At 42.2% G+C, this 19,617-nt stretch overlaps 1 long non-coding RNA gene across 1 annotated transcript; it reads left to right on the forward strand.

Moving 5' to 3' along the window:
* The first annotated feature begins 2,363 nt into the window (after window positions 1–2,363).
* Window positions 2,364–7,514, forward strand: LOC132081818 (uncharacterized). The gene is made up of 2 exons (XR_009419743.1): window positions 2,364–2,668; window positions 7,201–7,514. It is a non-coding gene; the product is annotated as an uncharacterized LOC132081818 (long non-coding RNA).
* Window positions 7,515–19,617: the final 12,103 nt, after the last annotated feature.

Genomic DNA, 19,617 nt, shown 5'->3' on the forward strand with positions numbered 1-19,617 from the left:
AGACCATGGGTACAATGAGGCAGTGACCCACTCTCCCACACTTACCTCTGGCCTTTGGTGCTGTGAAGAAAGCGCAGACATCTGAGGCAATATCCCAGGGTGAGGGGTGGTGTAGGGCAAAAAGACATCAGTTGGGCTGTGGCCATGTCTTTTGCTTCACCATTTAGGCTGTTGATATCAGGACAAGGCCCCTTCAGCTTTATTCTCAGCTTCAGGGCCCATCAGGCTCCTGTCAGTCACAGGGAGCTCCTGGGCATCAGCTGACCAGGCCCCAGTGCCAGGGGATGGCAGCCTGGAGCCATGGAGGGGACCCTCCTCTGGGCCCTGCTCCTCTGCAGACCAGCAGGGAGATCTCCCTGAAACCTGGGTGCTTCAAACCTCCTGAAACTGCCTGGCCCATCTCATTGAAACTTAGGAGCTTCAAACCTCCTGGAACTGCCTGTCCATCTTGTTGAAACCTGGGTGCTTTAAACCTGCTGAAACTGCCTGGCCCATCTCCCTGAAACCTGGGTGCTTCAAACCTCCAGAAACTGCCTGGCCTGTCTCACTGTAATCTGGGTGCTTCGAACCTCCTGAAAATTGGGAGATCTCCCTTGCCCATCTTGTTGAGACCTGGGTGCTTCAAACCTCCTGAAAATGCTGGGCCCATCTCGTTGAAACGTGGGTGCTTCAAACCTGCTGAAACGGCCAGGCCTATCTCCCTGAAACTTGGATACTTCAAACCTGCTGAAACTCTCTGGCCCATCTTGTTGAAACCTGGGTGCTGAAACTGCTGGAAGATCTCCCTGAAACCTGGGTTCTTCAAACCTTCTGAAACTGCCTGGCCCATCTCATTTAAACCTGGGTGCTTCAAACCTCCTGAAACTGCTGGGGGGCCCATCTTGTTAAAACCTAGATGCTGAAACTGCCTGGCCTACCTGTTAGGAGCTAATCACAGCAGAGGGGTTAAAATCCAGCCAGGTGGGCCAGTTTCATGTGTTCCCCAAAGAACAGGTTAGATGGGCCAAAGAACAGCTGGAAATGTTTGTGTCATCAATGCTGGAAGAAAAGACCTTGAGCTGACAGAATCAGGCACTGCTCAGGGCACAGGGCCTCATTCTGCACTGGGTACTCTGCCCAGAAAGGGAACCAGGGAGGTGCTTGGGAGTGTGTGGCTAACAAAAGGACAAGGCACAGTGTCAGTGGCCCTTCCACCTCCACTGCAGCAGCCCAAGGAGAGCAACTGCTCCCAGGGCTGTATTTAATAGAAAGTAAGTGGTTGATGTTTCCCTCTTTTTGCAATGTTGGGTCTCATAAAAGAAGAGGGCAAGACTTCCTGCTGGTTCAGTGCTCCTATGCTACTTTCCTAGTCTTGTTTTCTTATTATAAAGCTAACATTTTATCTGGCCTTAGCTGGACTGGAAGACATGCAATAACAACTACTGAAGATATTTTGGCAGCATCTCAGGTACCTAGTGAATGACAAGCATGTTTGGAAAGCTCCACGGTCTGCCTGGCTTCTAAGTCACAAATGCTACAATTTCTCATGTATTTTAAACCCAGTAATTAACCAGTCCGTGTTGACAGGTAGGAAGCTTGTTGGAAAGTACATCAGTCAAAGAAGAAACAAGAAAAATCTTTCAAAATAAATAGGATTCTGGGAGGCAAAGTGTCCTATTTCTAAGTCTTGTTGAATAAATTCTGAGTTACTAAGCCAAATGCAGTCATGTTTAGAAACTGTTCCCAAAGGTATCAGTGCAGCTGGAGAAGACATCTAAAGAGCATTTGGGTTATAAAAGATAAAAATGTAGTTCAGAAGAGCTCTTTTCTATTTAACAGTAATTCTGAGTTACAGAAACAACTCAAGAACAAATGCTTTATTAAATTCTCAAGCTCTTTGTCTTGTTCTAGACATTCTCAAACATTTTTTCACGCTTCTCAAAGAGTCAGAAGTGGAAAGCTTGATAATATAATTACTGAATGCATAATAAAATTTCCATTAGAGGGTTTTAGAGGCACTAGGAAAGACAGTGTATATTTATTCTCACTAGACTATTACTGTTCATTCTCAGATGACTTCTCGTATTAACATAAGCCAAATGGGTCACTGGCTACCTGTCTGAGGGAATTTCTGGCATGAGAGATTCTCTCCATGGAGCTAAATCAACAGGAAAATTCAAGGCCAGTTACCTTCCCTCTGATGCACAGAGCTTAAGGTAGGTGCAAATACTCCTGTTTGGCTCCTGTGGCGTCCAGCTGCTTCCTGATATCCTCAGCAGTCTGACATACTCTGGAAAGGGCACATTTCCGAATGGCTCAGCCACTTACTGCTCCAAAACAAAGCTAAACTGAAAGCAGTTAGGTCCAGCCCAGGAGAAGTGGCAGGTAAAATTAGGATTAAATCCCACATCAGAGAAGTGTTCCTGCAGGCTGTCTCTATAGATGCTCGTTCTCTGAGAGCTCTGACCTTGCTATAGCCCTACAGACAGCCCTTTGGCTTTTCTCCACACACAAATGCTCTTTCACAGGAGATTTTACAGGTCTGCATGGTTTGCTCCTGCTGAACTCCTCATGATTGTCCTCAGTCTTTTTTGTTTTTTCTTCCCCCAGGTTTTGTTTATATGCCCTTCATAAATCAGTGTCCATGTTGAGTAAGAATCTGGTGATGACAGAGAATAATCTTTCCTTGGTAAGCATGCCCAAAATCTTTTAGTTCTCAGTGTCTTTTTGACTGGATATGTCCCTGTGTGGCATGAGAGCACATTACATAGGTTTATGTCTCACTTTTGTGAAATGAAGAAGAACTGTCAGATGATGATGGCTTTGGTACTTTGCCAGCTGCTTTGTTCCATTCACAATCTAACCCTGAAACTATTAGCATGGCTAATTGTGTGACTACAGAGGTAAAGTTGTTAAAAGAGACTTGTCAAAGAAGAACTAAGCTACTGGACAATCTGAAAATGCTCAGCTTTGTTTTGCTTCTTGGGGAATGAAATTACACACTCCTGAAGATTTGCCAAAGTCTAAAGACATTTGTGTGATGCACCTGCTCCTGTCAAAAATGGTGTTGAATTTCTTATGTGATTTACTAACATGTCATGACTAATGGACTGCTGCTGATCCAGCATGAACCCCTGCTACAGAGCATGAACTGTGTTGTTAAAGATCCGTGTTTGCTGGAAATCCTTCTCCACTGCACTCTGATGCATACACTTTAAATGTATCAGATTGTATTATTCCTTCTCTCCAGAGTCTTTTTCTGTTCTTTCATTTCCTAACTATTCGATCTAGATGGATAATATTAATTCTTATCTCTTATGGTTATGCAGAAAGTAGAAAAAATATTTAGGGGCACACTGCTACACACTATAATGCAGCACTGTGTGTGCAAGGGAACAGGCTGGGACCCTCAGCTCTGGCAGAGAATCTCATGGCTAAATGAGGAACTGTGTACAGGAAAACATGGCAGGGACTTGATGTGGATTGTTGCTGAGATTTACAATTTCCATTGCCACAGAATGGACAAGGCTTTTCCCCCATCAACGTGGGACCTTGCACAGGGGTAAGGACTGCTGTGCCAGGAAACCAGCCTGTTCATGGTTATTCTTTTGGTGTATTGATCATTTACCATGTTAGGTTTAAAAACAACAATAACAACAAATCCTAAAAAGATATTTTTGTTACAACGTTGAAATGATCTGGCTCGGTAGAAGTTTGAAGAACAGTTTAAACACTTAAATAGACAGAGAGTGAAAGGCTGTGATTTGTATGTTGGTCTGCTTCCAGGACAGGGGTCCGCTATTCTGAAATGCAATGCTATTATTGAATATTTTGCCAGTCATGATAGCCAGCAATTTATAATTGCAGCTAGAAGACAAGAGATACAGCTTCTGTGAGCCTGGGAACTGGTTATCAAGCACTCTCTCTTGAGGACAAGGTTCTGTAAGGATATCAGTGGTTGTCTAATAAGGAACGAGGAGGCTGTCCTTCCTGCAACCTAGAATGCCTTCCCAAGGTGTCAGATTGAGCCTTAAACCCTTCAGATAAAAATCCTGTTTTAATTGTTTATATTACTTTTTCAGCAGGGAAACCGTGAATTGTGGAAGGGTACACCGTGCCTGACATAAGAGCAAAAGCTAACACAACATTTTGCCTTCCTGAACTCAGCATCTGACAGTTTAAAATTTCTGAAACAACAGTTTGTTGCACTTTGTGGTCCCTCACAGGTAGTTTACATTAATGTTTTTCATGTTTTGACTTTCTTGTTGGGAAAAAAATAGTTGAACAGAAAAACGGTGTTGTGTTCCGGTGATCAAAACAAATGCCCACATTCTTTTAACCCCTTATTAGCATTCTAGATGCTGGAACAGAGCGCACACACAGCAAATATGCTGATGATACAGAACTGGGAGGTGTGGCTGATACACCGCATAGCTGTGCTATTATTCAGAGGGATTTTGACAAGTTGGAGAAACAGGTTGACATAAGTTCAGTTAATGAAAACTGATAGTTCCATACCCGGGGAGCAATAACCCCATATACCAGCACAGGTTTGGGGGTGACTGGCTGGAAAGCAGAAAAAGACCTGGTAGACACAAAGCCAGCAGCATCCTGGGTTTCACGATGAGAAATGTTCTGAGGTTTTGCATAAGATTATAGAAACAAGTTCAACCCAGTGAAGTGTTATTGGGCACTAGTGATAATATTTGGTATCTGGATACCAGTCTGGTGCCCACCAGAGGGACTGAAAGTGATTGGAGCCGCCCCACAGTCTTCCTAACACCGTAAAAGAAAGATCAGAATGCAAATCCTTTAATTTACATGCTGCTCTTGTGGCTTCCCTAAAAACACTGCAATTAAAGTGTAGAAAAGTTTGAAATCTATGTCTGTTTCCTGAAGGGCAGATAGACTTTGGAAATAGCCATTCTCCATTCTCTTTGCTTTTGATTCTATCACAAAAGATATGGAATGGATTACATATATTTATTTAAAGCAATCACAACATGTTTTAAATGAAATGTTTTTATTTCTTTCTTTCTTAATAAATTTGCATCTTACAGTGCTTTGCACAAACTATTGATATTGTGGGATTTTTTTAATGTAAAAAAAACTGAAATTTTTTTAAATTAAAAATAATAGTTGGCTTTTCTGTTATAAAGCATACATTTGGGCAACACAAAATTCCCACACATTGCACTGTGCTGAACTTCACTGCACACCCTGTAACTTGCAGAGGATTATCGGGATCAAAATGGAATATTAATAGCAGTGAAATGGAAAATTAATTTCTCCTCACTTTGTGATTTGTTGCCATACATGGAGGACAGGCATCATTTTGCAGGGACACACTATTCCTGGAGTCAGACTGCCTGTCAGCTGGTAAGTGCTGATGTAAAGGTAACTGATCTTGGGAAAAACATGGATCCATAATAGGCATAAATATACACCTCTGAGAGAAAGCTTAAAATAGATGCATCTGATACCTTGTTTTTATTGCAGAGACTTCCAAGTCCATAATAATCTTGATGTGAAAGAGTGACAGGTATATCTTAGAACATGAGTTCCATTCCCTTTCCTGTCATCAGAGGTGGATGAACACATCTCTGCTCCACAGAAATTATTTTTCTTGAGCATTTTTATTTCCTTAAGATTAACTAAAGTCCTTTACTCTGAATAATCTAATGCCCAAAAAACCCCAGTATTTGATTTGTGACATGTAACTTAAGGCTTGATACTGCAAATTTTATTCACTGTGGGGAATTATCACCATTTGCCTGTGATGCTGGGCTCTTTCAAAATGAAGAGGAATTATGAATAAATATTATTTAAGCAGTGATAAGTAGAGGTTTGCAATCTTTAAAGGCAAATGTATAATTTTAAAAGAAAAAGCAAAGATGAATCTCTGGAAAATGTCTGAAGAAAAGGTCTATCAGCTTTGGGTATATTCTGTGTTTTTCCACCCAATTTCATGCCCATTGCCCAGTACCTCGATGATTATCTCTTTAGGCCATGGGTAACTGATCAATTTGCAAAATCTCTGCTTTTTCCTGGCATTGCAGGAGGGGCAGGCAGGTTGTGTGTGGTGCCTTCACAAACCACAAGTGCTTGTGAGCAGGAGCACCCAAAGAAACAGCTGAAAACATCAAAGGGGAAGGGAAAGAAGAGGTACTGGTGGTGACTGGGAGGATAGAAAGTATTTAGGATACTCCTGAGAGAATATGTGCTCACTGGGCAAGCTACTTTACAAGCAGGTGACTCTTGTAAATACAGATTGAGTGTGACCTTCATGCAAGCAACTGTGAAGCATAGAGCAGTGAGATCATGGTCCTTCTCCTGAGGCCAGCCTGACCCCTGAGGTGGCACATCCTATGCAGAAGCACTGTGAGTTTTGGGTGGCTTGGAAAACACCTCCAGTCCATTTCTGTCAAATTACTGAAAGGATCTATTTGAGAAGAAAGAAATACTTATTTCTCAACAGGGTGGTTATTAGAGTTAGTACTGAGCAGAAAGTGCCTTTTCCCACTGCTTGAAAACAGCTTTCCCTGTACTCACCTCTCCACTGCTTTTTGTTTTCTCCTGCCTCCTGGTCCATACTGCATGTCTCTCTCTCCCTGTCTCTCTTATTCCACCCCATCAGAATTATTAAAATGTTCATGAGAATGGATGAACTTCTTTATGATGAGAGACTTGAAAAGATTGGCTTGAATGATGATGGGTCACACTTGCTGAGTGATTGAAAAGATAGTCTAGGGAGATGAAACTGATACAAGATGGATTTATTTATATAACTCTGCTGAGGAGAAAAAAAAACAAGGAGAAAAAAAGGCTGAAGGAAAATATAAGGAGCAAAATGAATGAATGCAAAGAGTCCATTTGCTAATTCATTTTGAAAATTAGAGGTGTTTTCTGATCTAAAACACCTATATATCCATATTTTGAGAACTTTAGAGGTAAACAAATTCTATAGAAATTAAGATCTGGAAGCTGTCATTAAATTCTGGTCACTGCAGCATTATATCAGAAATTTTTCTCCATACACTTTCTGTTTTCACTATAACTTGGCAATAATTTGTGACCTGATGAGATTACAGAATTGACTGTAAGTTAGGTTGATTGTTACAGGCAGACTGGGGAGGTGATTGTTTCTGTGTTTCTATCCTCATTTCCAAATTACATCAGTCTTGCTTTTAATGTAAGGCTCAATCTTCTTTTTTGTTCCAGATGGACTTCCAGGAGTTTCAATGTTCTTCTGCTCAAGAAGTTTTGGCTTTGTCATGGATAGCAAATGAATGACAGGGATATTTATCAAGCCTCTCTAGCCAGACAGATGTGTAAAGCACAAACTAGAGTCTCAGACAAATGATATACCAAAATGCCTACTCATGAATAACAATCTGCAAATCACAAAAATAATTTAACAAAAGCCTTCATGACATGCCAAACATTTCTCACCACTTGGGAGAGAATTCTCTGGGGGAGAACAATGTGCCTTGTAAATACTGAATTTGTAACAAGGGCTGGAAATTTTACAGTGACTGTTGTGACTCTATATCTATTCTTCTAAAATGACTGATGGGATGGCTTCTTTCCAGGGTTACTGTTCATCATTATATTACATCACTTTTTTTTTTTTTTTTTTTTTTTTTACTTTGCTTCCCTTTGTCTGTGTTATTAGCAGGAGATTAGCTCTCCCTGTGCTCTCTGGCATGCACCTGCCTTCTCTTCTGGATGAGCTGCTCACTGGAGGCTATACAATACCATGCTAGGAAAGGGTTCATTCATGCCACATTGTACTCCTGACACTAGCAGGGGAATCACATTCTTCCTGCACATGCCACTTTGTTGGCCTGCATCAGAAGGGCCCTGGATGCTCTGCATAAAACAAAATCCAAACTTCCTTGTTATGCAGATAATCCAGTGTCTACTAGCTGCCATGCCATGGGCTCTTCCCAAACAATCCAAGAAGCCATTGCATGTGTGGATTGTTTCCTGGGCATATTAACAAGTCTTTTGCCAGGACTGCTCTGTCAGAACTGCCACATGGACATCTCAGCTGAGGACATGAGGGAACTGCTGCTCTGGCAGGAACTGAATGAAGCCCAGCACCTTCCTCTGAGCTAAATGCAAGGCACATCAACAGCCCTGTTTCCCTACAACTCTGAGGAGACCCACACCAGGTGGTTGTTCTGTCATGCCAGGGACCAGAAATTTTCTCTGAGGGGGAAAACTGTCAGATTGACACAGGGTCAGCAATTCTTTCATAGTTTGGAGAGGGTGAGTTACTTCAGCTGCACTGCATTGATTTCCAATACTTCTCTCTGACCCAGTTTTTCCTTCCTTCTATCCCTGTCCCTCAGGAGATGATGATGCTGTTCTGAACCAGGGCTGACTGAGCCAGGCAGGTTCCAGGCTCTCCCACTCCTCCCTTTTCAGTGGGTCTGGGATGACAGCAGAAGAGGATGACAGCACACTCACTAACCCTTACTCCCAGAACTTCTGGGAAATGCTTGGCTGAGCAGCAATCGAGGGAGGGCAGGACGCGACTAAGGACAGAGCATATTGCTGTGTGAAATCTTCCACAGGAAAATTCAGGAAATTCCCTGACAATTTTGGTGCATTAGTGCCTACTACAATTTTTGATACTGAAGAAGGGGCTGGGGACAGTTGGGGATAGCACAGAGAAGCTCATGCAGACATTTCTCAGGGTACCTGTGATGTGCCCAACATATTTCCTAAGGAGTCCTGATGCCACACAGGAGATGTCTGTCCAAGGGAATTCTATGGAAACCAGAGAAGGGGGACATTTCTATCACCTCATTCCTCCTGCCAAAAAAGAAAAGGTGTTCTCCCCACCTACATGGAAAATCGGCATTGGAAAAATCTGTTTTCCAAGAATTTTTTCAGTACAACAGCCTAGGAAGGTCTTTCCCCCTTTTTGTGCATTCATGCAGAAATTTCTTCTCAAGAAGAGTTTAAGCTCTGGACAACTTCTGCAGGATTGACACAGAAAGAAAATATGAGAGTAACATAAACAGTGTGCAGGCAAATGTGGGTGTATTTTCATTTTTCCATTAATTTACATTTCAGTTTCCTGAATTCAGAAAACCCCCACATTTCAGCATTATTTACAATGTCCTGAATTGTATAAATCTTGGTGTTCTTTTTATAGGAACAGATTATATACTCTGTGCAGCTGACAGAGACAAATGTCACACTTACTCCCTGGAGAATTCTAATCTCCCCCTCAAATTTTAAGATGTCAGTGAAAAACAATCCCCCTGTTTCTGAAACCCAACCCCAAGGAGCAATGATACTACCATCCATAAAAATAACTGGTCTGGGATCCTTAGGGATGTATCGCTGACAGAATTGTTCAGGCCAAGACAGTGCAGATGTCCACATCATAAATCTGGAAAGGTTATGGTTCATGTGTGGCAGAAAATAGAGGAGAGAAGGTTCATGCCCCAAAGAGTACCTCCCCCGTGAGAAGAACCATCCTTTGGAGACCATTTAGTGTCACATATTCCTCAAAACACTTGTAATTAATCTACACAACTCATCACCAGCAATGCAGTGGCTACTGAAGGTTTCCATTCATTCAAAAATCTGCCAGACAAATCCATGAGAGGAAAACCAGGTGCAGACTTCTGATCCGACACAGAACAAAGACAGCCAGGACTGGGATGTGCCTAAACCAGGAGCACTTGAGGAATGGGGAAGTGTTAAGGAAAAGCCTCAGCACATCTGCCAGTCTCATCATTCCTGTGCTTTTCAGCCTGTGATGTAATCAAGGCTGAGCCACTGCCAGGACAATGCTCTGGGCTGGCCTTTGTGCCCTGGCATGTCTGTCACAAGAAGCCAGCAGGCAGCAGCAGGGAAGAGATGTTCCCCTGGCCAAGAGGCCATGGAGAGCCTGGAGCCCAGGTGCTGCTGCTCGGCAGCCAGGACAGCCTCCGTTAGCACTGCTTGTGCCTCTGGGCAGAGCACACTCCTGGCAGACAAAGCTCTCTGTGTGTTCATGGAGGGCACAGAAAGCTGCTGCAGCCAGGGCCAGCTGGGGCCTCTTCTTGCCTGGGCAGAGCAGCTCGTGCTGTGCCCAGTGATTCTGGCTCCGGGCTGATGTGGGTTTCAAACTTGGCAAGTCAAGTTTGCAAAGTGCATGAGACAGAGCCTGGGGAGGCACCGTGCTGTAGGATGGATTTGTAAGGGTCTGAAGCACCTGAAAGCAAGTGGGTTGCTCACTAGTGCCTCTTGGGTGCTGGCCAAGACCCAAGAGCTTTAAGTTGAACTCTTCCAAGCTCCTCCCTCAAGGGAGTTTCTTTGCTCCCCTGTGGTCTCACAAACGCCCCTGTTCCCCTTGAGTCTAATTTCTGAACGTGTAATGCTGGGACAACACAGAATATTTCAGCAGAGGTTCACCAGAACTTCATACAGAGCTTCCTAACAGTTTCCAAAGTACAACACTGGTTCACTCCACATCACTGTGCCTGTTTGGGAAACCCACAGAACACGTGATTTTTGCTAATGCTCTCAGCTCTTATTTTCAGTCACTCTTTGCTGCTGTGCTCTCATCTTACCTCTGAACAGGGGACTGTTTTATTTACTGCAGTGTTACACAGCAGTGGATCAAATATTAAGTTACCATCTCATTTTTCAGGACAGCAACAAACAATCCTGGTTTTCATGTTATAATGCAAATTTTCCAGCAGTCACAGCTAACTTGGTACACCTGTGACTGGCTTTAGATGCAAGGGATTTAATGAGTAGAACAGGCTTCTCCCAGGAGACTTGTGGTGCTCCTATTTCTCAGAAGAGTTATTGCAAGAACTCTGCCAATTAAAAACGTGACATCATACCTCCTGTTGCTCTTTCACCCTGGAATTTCCTATTAGTTTCTTTAATTAGAGCTTTTTGCTAGCCTTGAGCTGACTGAATACTACCCAATATATATTTTAAGGCTAAAGAACTGGCAAGCTGCTAGTCCAGTATAAAGCACAGGTATTATCTTCTATTCTTCCTTCCCATTGCATTTTTAATCCTCCTACACTGCAGATCAGGAAAGATATGTTGACCTGAAATTTTCTCAGCAGAACAGGACTACACCTACACCAAACCTTCACCACCTATAATTCAGACAACAAACTGAGCTAGCAATGGGCAGCAGTGCCACTCACACCCGCATGCTGGGGGATCCCTCAGGGACCCTTTCTCCACCTGCAGAGAGTTTGCAATCTCTGTCTGCTTTTCCTCAGTGTGACTTGTCTCCCTTGGGAGAGCAGCAGCTGGTTGAAGCCAGGACCCTGATAACTCTGGCAGTTATGGAAGCCCTGTGCTCATGGAGGTGAAGGGAGAGCCAGCCCATGACGTGGGGAAAAATATACTTCTTCTTGGATCCTGACATCCCTGCTGGCTTTCCTGCCATTCCCATGAGGTAAGTCTGTGGTTTGTAGCTCTGGCCTGCAGTCCACATGCCCTACTGATGGCTTAATCAAAAAATTTATCTTTGTGTGTGTGATTTTCATTTGCTTAAGGTAGAAAGCAGCCAGCAGCTGACAGGAAAGGCTCCAGCAGGCAACCCAGTCCCCCCATTTTCAAGCCAAAATGTGTCTATTACTTAGCTTTTTAATGCCCTTTGGATTATGGAGGTGCATTGTTCCCGTATGCTGACAAAATCTTCCCTAAATATTTGCAGTATATTTCCTATCCCATTTTCTTGGTTGCAGGATAAAGGAGCTCAGCTAAGAGATTTCTTGTCTGTGACACACCTGCTTTCATACTGTGGCTCTTTTTAAAGGCTTTATTTATTAATACTTACAGGAAATAGTGTCACATGTAAAGACAGGTTTTTGCTCTCTACTTATTAGAACTTGAATTCGCAACTGGGAAAGGCTTTGGGCTTGCTTGCCACCATGAATAATCCCTGCCCTGTCTATCTGGGACTACAGTAGTTCAAGAATAGTATTGGACATGGCTATCCATTGAGTCAGTTTTCTTATCCCTTGGCTCCAACTTCCATTAGAGAGGTAAGAGTGTCACTGACACATAAGCCACCAGGACTCTCCATGTTCACTGAGGCACAGGATTGCCACCACAGCTATAAGCAGAAAAAAATCTGAATGCAAGGGCAACAAAAAGGAAATGTGAATGAGCTGGGAGTTACACATCCCTAGATGTGCACAAAAGATTGCATTTGCAATGTCTGAGAATAGTCTGAATGTATCTGAATCACCAAAACTGGCCTTTGGAAGGAGAAAAACTCAGTTCCCTGCAATAAGCTTTATTTGACAAGCCCTATTCATTCAAAGTTGCAGACGGATTAAATCTCTGTCACTCCAATCCCTTAACGTTATTGGCAAATTTGCAAAGGTGCAATCTGTGACTCACTCATAGGGCTTTGATGGAGATTTTGAAAGATAAGACTCCTTGTGAGCCACAGAGGTATTGCTCTCATTAACAACTGCCAGCCAGCTACTAATTAGCTGCTGATTGAACAGTTGAGACAGTTCAGACAATTTTCAAAGGTTACAACCACCCATTTGTCCAGCCCATCCTCAGCTTCCAAATGAGACATCTGAAAGATATACTGTGAAAACACTTTACATAACCTCAGGGTGTTCAGCAAGGTATTTCATGTTCTTTGTTATTTCCACCTCTATTTCCTCATCCACACACTCAAATCAAGCTTCTAGTTTGCGAGCTGAATGGTACCAAGATAAAAACATGGATGGGGGCTCAGGAGGTGTCCTAAAAGATACCGTCTGGTAATGTTGAGATGCCTCCACTTTCCCACTTGACTCTGCTGCCTTCGTGCAATTCCTGATCCTGAATTCACAGCCAGTCCCAGAACACGGGGCAGGGGAAGCCATGGCTATGAGCTGGCAAAGGGTGAGGCAGCTGCCCCATCTTCATCTCAAGAAGGATCTATTTTCAGCACAATAAAATCATTCCTCTTCCATGGGAATGTCAGCACTGCAGATCCTTGCCAACTCCTCGCTACTGTGCAGTAGCTGTAGTCTGAACTCCAGCCTGTAGCTGGAGTCTACCCTCAATTAGCCTCTTCTCTTTTGACTCCCTGTGTTTTGCATCCAGCTGCAGTGCAGCCCAGCCCTGAAGAGATGGAAGCATTGGCTGAAGGTTAATAGAGGCACAATCGATTTTAATTTCCTTTTTCCATCAAGGTGTTGTTGCTTCTTCCAGCAGGTCCTTCCTTTTCCAAGGACAGATACTGCTGTTGCTCCTCCAGACCTTTCCAGAGTAACACTGCAGCTCCACTAGTAAATTAAACATGTCCAGGAACTTAGGCCAATTGGCATGGAACTGTTTGTGCTTATAGAAGTAAACTATTTCTGTATCAAGCATGGTGAGGCTGGATGCAGACTGTATTGGGAAGGGTCCCAGAAAATGCCAGCTGTCCAGTTATGCCTTTAAATCTGTTTAGGAGATGTGTTGTTGGCACAGGTCAAAAGCTTGACAAGAAATGTGCTAATGATTTATTAGTAGAAGTAATTAGCTTCCCCTGTCTGCAAAGGTTTCCTGCCACGAGGCAGTGTTCTAGGAAAGGCAACATGAAATGAACTTTTCTCCAGTAGGACAAAGGGTAACAGATTTAAACTGGAAAAGAGTTATATATCAGACATTAGAGAGAAATTCTTCCCTGTGAGGGTGGGCAGGGCCTGGCACAGGTTGCTCAGAGAAGCTGTGGCTGCCCTGGATTCCTGGCAGTGTCCAAGGCCAGGCTGGAGGGGGATTGGAGCAGCCTGCGATAGTGGAAGTTGTCCCTGCCCATTGTTCTTTCAGGCTCTTTCCAAATGAATCTATTCTATAACTGATTCTCTAATTTCACTGCAGTAAATTAAAGAAGTGCTATCAGTATTGGTAGTTTCAACAACACAAAAACTTTGGATATCCACTGATTTTCCGTGATGTTCTTCTCACATTTATCTCCATTTTTGATCTCTATAACCATAGTCCAAATTACTTTTTCTTTCTCACTTTGCCCTGAAACTTTAATGTAATGTTTAGTTTATTTGCCTTGATATTATTCATTGAGATTACTTCTGAAATTCCTAGCCTGTGAATAAGGAGCTGAGATGGAAAAAACCAAAACCAACACACCAGTATTTTGTCAAAGATTACTTAAGAGGTTTTCAGGTTATTGTTTCCATATGTTTAAGTTTAACTTTTTCAGCTAAATTACTCTTCAGTATTTCTTAGCTGTGCTTCCATTGTCTTTGTGTATTTTCCTAGTTCAAAGCACTACGGACAGTACTGATCAGGTCCCTGCAAAGCCTTTTCTAACATATAAATCTTCTCTTGGAAGACTTATGCAAATCTGTGCTAGTATCATTGGTTGTATCATCTGCCAAACTTCTGACATATCCAAGTCATTCATGGCCCCATGCTATTTTGGAATGATTTTATCAATACGTTTTCAAGCAAGACATGTAAATCACCTACATTTTTCATCTAGATTCTCTTCCTTTATACTTGCTGCTTTTTTAGTCAAAATACCGAAAACTGTCAACATTTTTCAGTGGGCCTGTAGCTCTTTCTTCCAATGAACAAGGTGTTCTACAGCAGTACACTAAAATATCAGCTAAAGAATTGTCCCTTTTGTATAATCTTATTTAAGTGAAGGTAGAAGACAACAAATTAAAACATAAATCTTTTAACATATTCATTTTTATTTTTACAGCATTCCAAATTTAATGTAAACAAGGGACTTCCTCTGGAACAGAAAATATACTGTGAGATATCACCAGGAGCTGTCAGCTGGGATTTGTTAGATCAAGATGACCAGATTTTCAAGGACTAATGACAGTCCACCAAAACAGCTAAGACATTGAAATGTCTTTTTATATTGAAAGTTTTTCTTGTAGTCTGCAATGCAATTATGTGGTAGTTAGAAACACTCAGAGTAATGCCTTTTCCCTCTATTATGCTTAGAGTGAACAGATATTTATGCTACCTGCCCATACCTTTTGTCTTCCTGCTCTGTTGAAGCTTATAGGGAACTGATGATGACTTTAGCATCTCTCAATCACACAGTGTCAAATAAGATAAATCTGGACACATGAATTCAGCTTTTTGTTCCAGCTATTTAATTATGCTGTTACTTTGTTCTGATATTGAAACCATCATTATTTAAATCTCATTCCATAATGAAATGCATCTAGTCACAGATTGTTGGAGTTTAATAGGTCCTTGAGTTCGTCAGATAGTTGAATATTTCCTACAAGACACGAGGCTGAAGTCCTCCCAAGCTATTAGTTAAGCTGCCTCTAAATTATCACCTACTTTTGAAAGAAATAGAACTTCCCATTCCTGGCGAGATGCTGGCATTGCAGGAGCATGTTTTCAGCACTGCCACTGGGATGGCACGGTTTCTGTCATATGATACATCTTTGGAACTATGACTCTCCTTGCTACTCAGGTGGACAGAGCATGCCAGAACACCATTATTATACTTCCAATTCTCCACTCAACTCTGAATTTTCTGACTTAACTCAAATGTAAGACCACATTCTTGAATACACATAGTACTGTTCCAGCTATGCTTGTCGAAAGTTACCTACTGTTGAGAAGGACCAGAGCTGGACCAGGAATAAATATACTGAAGAATTTCAGGTTTTTTTAATGTATCTTGTTGAGATCATCCCCACTACGTTGGATCCTGGATCTTATGAAGCAAATACTGCAGCATTGCAAACTTCTGCTGTGCTAGCTCAGTGTGATGTTATTCCTTCTGTGCTTGTACATGGAAAGAGACTTGAGAGGGACAAGGAAAAGGGTTCAGGTATATATCACCCTGCAAAGGGTAGGCAAATAGCAGCAGACACTGATATCAGAGAGAACACACAAGAAGAAATTAAATTCTCCATCCATCCCCTGCTGAGTTTCCATTAAGTCCTGGCAGCAATGGGAATCAGCGACTTCTTTTCTCAGCTGTTGCTGTAAACTAAAAAGAACCCTGAAAGGCTCCCCTGAAGGTCACATTGAGAACACAGGTCAGTGCTGCACTAGATGTGTGGCTTATGGAAAAGGCAGCAGGAGAGTTTCTTTTATGACATACATTTTATCACATTTTAGAGGAGCTCAGTACATAGGCATTTTCCTCAGCTTCCCTGGCAGAGCATAGATAATTCTATTCTTTTCTCTGCACACTGAAAATTACCTGAATTTGTCATTATGCCTGAGTGCATATAAGCATCATCAGGTTTAAAATTTTACTACTCTTTCTAAATCGATTTCACTCAATGTGAAGAAATTGTGTGAGGGTCCATAAACTAAACAAAAGTTCTTCATCATTATGTATTTTGACTTTTTTTGCAGTCTTTGGACAATAGAAAACAATCAATCAGGAAAAAAACCACAACTGCCTGTAATATGAATTTAAGAACAAAATTCAGTAAAAAGATAATGAAAATATTCAGAATATTTGAAAAGACAGAAAACCACTGTAACTCTGTTTGTAATGATAGAGGGTGTCACCTGAGTTTAGGACTGTGAAATATACTGGCAAAGAGTATGTTGCTCATGCACAGAAAAATTGTAAAGCAGTAAGAATTAGAGGTGAATATCCATATATACTTACATTTAGATATTGTAGGACTGTTGCATATCACAGTTATGGATGTTATATTGAAATGTACACAGTACCGTATTTTTTCCTAAAGTAAAATTGGGAATTTTACATATTGAGCATAGTAATACTTCACCTTTACTGCAATAACTTCAGAAATTCCTTCACAAATTTTTTCTCAAAGAATATATATGGATCTATTCTGCTATATAGCTGTGGAAAGATACATAGCAGAATAACATATATAGCTACATAACACAGGTGACAGTTGTGTCCTTCTGGGAACACTGACCAAACACCCTTGGCCTTTGACTAAATAAAACTTGATTTGCAGCTAGAGAAAATGTCATCTGACTACTGAGAAGAGATTAGGGAGCAAGGAAGGAATTCTTTCTCACAGCCTGACTCTCATGTGAGAAGCTACCTTAGGTCCCAGCCTGACAGCACTGCATAAGACAGGCTTGCTACATGCCACTGAGAGCAGGACTTAACAGAAAGGCAACAGCAGCTACTCAGAGAAGACCTCAAGGATAATGGTCAGAACCCCAACAAACCCAACCTCCAGTCGTGGCACATTTGTTACTTCTCTGGTAATCCCATCCCTGGGTTCATCATAAAATATTTCTATCTATCATATCTATCTGAAATCTACATTTTTTCAGCTTAAAACTGGTTGATCTTGTGCTTTAAATTCTTTGCTCTTTCTTACAAGCCCCCACAAGTATTGAAGAGTTGAAGGGCCTCAAGAGGGTGTCCTTGAACCTTTCTCATCTCCAGGCTGAACAACCCCAATGACTGGACATGGCAATTACTGCTGTGGTTCAGTGAGGGTGGTGGTGCTGTTTGGTCAAAGGTTGGATTCTGTGAGCTTGTAGGCTTTTCCCAACCATAATGATTCTATGATTGTGTGAAGTAGCTCAGCATTTCTTCATAGGAGGGATGTTCCAGTTCTTAGTCCTCCTTTGGAACCACTCTGACTGCTCTAGGACTTTCTTGTGATGCTAACTTCTTTTCCAAGTGATAGAGGAGCCAATATGGAGGAAGGTTGTGTTGGACCTTGTTATCACCAACAAGGAGGAGCTGGTGGGGAATGTGAAGCTCAAGGTCAGCTTTGACTGCAGGGACCATGAAATGGTGGGGTTAGAGATCCTTGGGGCAGTGAGGGGACACAACAAGCTCACTGCCCTGGACTCCAGGAGACTTTGGACTTTTCAAGGACAACTCAGGAGTGATGCATCCCAGTAAAGAGGAAGTCAGTTAAAAATGCCAGGAGGTGTGCATGGATGAACAAGGAGCTTGTGGATGAACTCAAATGCAAAAAGAAGACCTACAGAGGGTGGGAGCAGGAACAGGTATCCTGGGAAGAATATAAATTGTCCAAGCAGCCAAAGAGCAGAGAAAAGCTAAGGCTGTGATAGAATTAAATTTGGCCAGGGACATCAAAAGCAACAAGAAAAGCTTCTGTAGGAATGTTGGTGATAAAAGGAAAACAGGAGAATTAGGGCCTCCTCTGGAAGAAATGGGGTCACCTCATTACCTGGGATCTAGAGAAAGCTGAGGTACTCAAGGAGGTTTTTGCCTCTGTATTAACCAGCAACTGCTTAAGCCACATCATCTCATTTGCAGAAGGCAAAGGCAGGAACTGGGAGAATGAAGAACCATCCACTGTAGGAGAAGATCAGGTCTGAGACCATTTAAGGAACTTAGAGGTGCACAAGTCAATGGGTCCTGATAAGATCCATCCACAGGTCCTGAGAGAACTGGCAGAGGAAATGGCTAAACTACTATCTGTTATACTTAAAAAGTTGTGGCTGTCTGGTGAAGTTGCCACTGTAGAAGGGGAAACAAAACCAGAGGTGTTTAATATCTCTTTAGCCAACGGGAGCAGTGGGTTCAGGGACATCCTCAGTAAGTTTGCCAACAACACCAAACCTCATGCTCCTTGTTGAAAGAAGTATGGGTATTCAAATGCCATAGACTTCTACAAGCCCAAATCTTTACCTCAAGATTTCTTTTATTTATGGTACAGATTGACAGGTCAAACTTGGAAAAAAAGATATAAGAAACAACGGAGGTCCTGTCCTGGATATGGGTGCTTTTTGATTAATTAAAACATCATCAAGAAAAGAAAGAAACATCTATTTTTGAGCTGCACTGATCTGCATAGCAGAAATCACAGCACATCTTACAATACTCACCTTAGCACAAATTCATGCACAGGCTTATTATTCTTTCTTGGAGAATCTCCCACTTCTTTTGCAATTTCTAGTGCACAGATTGGTATATCTGCACTAATGTAGGTATGCTCCTTTTCATGTATCAGAAGTGACCTCACATCACTCTCTGAGACCTACCCCAGTAGTTCAGCTAGACCCCAGGCTCTTATTTCTGTGACAAAATCTTGCCCTGTCTATGACTCTCAGGCACCAGCACTATCACACTATCACAGAGATTGTTCCTCTGCTTTCAGAATCTTACCAGCACATCCGCCAAATGCTTTTCATAATACTTACTTCCCCTTAGTGGCTTGCCCAATGTATTCCTCTAAGGCATTTCTTACAAGATTCACACCATCACAAGGGAAAGATAAAAGCTGACATTCCCATTGTACAGCTGGGGTAGCTGCAGCCCAGACATACCAAGCAATCCATCCCAGGTCGTGCAGTGAGTCGGTGGGAAAGCCAGCAATAGAATCCATAAGTCCTGAATCCAAGTTCTTTAAGTGCTTTGACTAGTCCAGATTCCCTCCTTAACACTCCTGTCACATTATTTATAGGAGATGTATTCATATAGCCACCAAGACATCAAAATTTTCTAATTATATCTACTCATGTCAAATGACAATTATGCCCTTAGTTCAGTTTGCCAGACAATGCTTAGCCAGAGAGAGTTTGCCAAAATATTTTTGACCGAAGAAAGAGGAGGCATCTGCAGCATCTGCAGGCGAGATCGTATAAAATGTCCCTGCAACACGTCTGCCCTGGCTCCACAGAAAGTTCCAAGGTAAGGGATGGGGTCTGCAGGCTGCAGGAAGGGGATGGCAGCCTAATGTGCCC

This window comes from Ammospiza nelsoni, chromosome 19, assembly GCF_027579445.1.
Source record: "Ammospiza nelsoni isolate bAmmNel1 chromosome 19, bAmmNel1.pri, whole genome shotgun sequence".
NCBI lineage: Eukaryota > Metazoa > Chordata > Aves > Passeriformes > Passerellidae > Ammospiza > Ammospiza nelsoni.